General features: G+C 37.1%; 1 non-coding gene across 1 annotated transcript; it reads right to left on the minus strand.

The window, feature by feature from the left end:
• Window positions 1-436: 436 nt before the first annotated feature.
• Window positions 437-543, minus strand: LOC128282535 (small nucleolar RNA R71). Its single transcript, XR_008272837.1, has one exon. It is a non-coding gene; the product is annotated as a small nucleolar RNA R71 (small nucleolar RNA).
• Between the last annotated feature and the right edge of the window lie 1694 nt (window positions 544-2237).

The raw sequence follows: 2237 nt of genomic DNA on the forward strand, positions 1-2237 counted from the left end.
TTGAAAATCCAAATTAAGAAAATGGAGTAAACCCTGCTCAAAATCCTATCCTTATTGCTGGTGATAGGGACAAAGCTTTAAAACAGTATGATGTGCCAGTATTTAATGATCTTAATCCGGGTATTAAAAGACCCGAAATTGAGGCATAACAGTTCGAGCTGAAGCTAGTCATGTTCCAGATGCTTTAGACGGTGGGCAATTTAGTGGAATGCCTACCGAAGATCCTCACCTACACTTAAGATTGTTTATGGAGGTGAGTGATTCTTTCAAGTTAGCCGAAGTACCTGAAGATGCATTACGACTGAAGTTGTTCCCATATTCACTAAGGGACAAAGCTCGAGCTTGGTTGAACTCATTGCCACCGAATTCAATTTCCACATCGCAAGAGTTAGCAGAAAGATTCCTTATGAAGTATTTCCCGCCTAGCAATAATTCTAAGTTGAGGAACGAGATCACTGCTTTCCAGCAAATGGATGATGAGTCCTCGTATGAAGCATGGGAAAGGTATAAAGAATTATTACGAAAGTGCCCTCATCATGGAATCCCACATTGCATCCAACTTGAGACATTTTATAATGGTCTCAATACTCACACAAGGATGGTAGTGGACGCTTCTGCTAATGGTGCTCTCCTTTCTAAGTCTTATAACGAGGCTTATGAAATTATCAAGAGGATTGCCAGCAATAACTATCAATGGCTAACCAATCGAGCAGCTTAGGAAGACGAGTTGCTGGAATACATGAAGTAGACGCTCTTACTTCACTCGCATCTCAGGTATCATCAATATCCTCAATGTTAAAAAATCTTACTACTAATGGGTCTAATAGGTTTTGTACGACCACCAACCCAATTTGAAAATATAGCCTGTGTCTATTGTGGGGAAAGACATTTGTTTGAAGAATGTCCATCAAACCCAAAATCCATGTACTACATAGGTAATCAGAACCAAAATCGAGGAAGGCAAGGACTGTGACAGCCTTAAAACGACCCTAGTCGGAATATGGTTTCGGGACCACAAAACCGAGGCATAAAAATAATTTAAAATTTATTTTGATGCCTATAATGTGTGTTAACTCATGTGTGACATTTTTGATGTTTTGATTTAGAGTTATAAATGTGAATTTCACTAGAAAGGACCTAGTAGTAAACTTTAAAAGTATGATGGGGAAATGTGTGATGACTAGTTGATCATGCATGCAAAATGAGGGTTTGCATGTCAAATTTCCCTTTAAGAACTAGTGGCGGCCATGACAAAGGGGAATGGGCAAAACATGTCATGAAACATGTTTTGTAAGTGGTTTATGTTGGAATAAATAAAATAAGGAGTATGGATAAAAAAAAAGAAATGAAAAAAAAATGTGTGTGATGGCTTCTCCCCCCTCCCCATTGCCGTGAAGGTAAGAAAGAAAACAAAAAAAATTTGTTCATCCTTTTCATCCTCTCTTGGCCTAAAATTCTAAGGAAAAAGGAGGGAGTTTTTGCTTCATGTTTGGTTTGGAAGAGGATTAGGAAGAGGTTTGGCTATACTTGTATCAAGATTAAGGTATGTTTGATGTTGTGCCATGAGATTCATGCATGTTTTTAGTTGCTAGCTTGATGTTCTTATTAGCCATGATTCAAATCCTTGCTATGTCATGGGGATGATATTCGCCAAGGTGGATTTTGTGTTAATGCCATTGCATGCTAAATATGAAGCTTGTTAATGATATATGTGATGGTGGGTGGATGACTCTTGGATTTTCTTTTTTAGCATTTTTAGTGAGACATTAAGTTCTTTGTTTAACCATGACCAAAATTGAAATGGTATGGTGTTGTGATGTATTCGGTCATGGTATATCCATAAGCATGATTTATGCTTATTGCATGGTAGGTAAGATTTGTGTGGATATATGTTTATATTTGGTTATAATCAACTTGAGATTCGGCCCTTGCACCTATATGTATATATGTTTGCACATGATGTATTGGTATGACATATATACTATCTCAGGGTATATATTTACTTATGATGATGTTTCGGTTATGAAGTAAATAATAGATGTGTATTGAGCTACAATATGTAATGCATTAGTTAGTAAAATGTATGCCATTCATGCGTGGTATTAAACATGTAATTGGCCTCAACATCAACATGCATATTCGGCCACATGATTGAGTACATAGGTTGATGTGTTGTTCGGCCATAAGTAAGCATGTTCAAGGCTTTATCTTGACTTAGAAAATTCAGCTAAGGAGAG

This window comes from Gossypium arboreum, chromosome 1 (assembly GCF_025698485.1).
Source record: "Gossypium arboreum isolate Shixiya-1 chromosome 1, ASM2569848v2, whole genome shotgun sequence".
In the NCBI taxonomy this organism is placed as follows: domain Eukaryota; kingdom Viridiplantae; phylum Streptophyta; class Magnoliopsida; order Malvales; family Malvaceae; genus Gossypium; species Gossypium arboreum.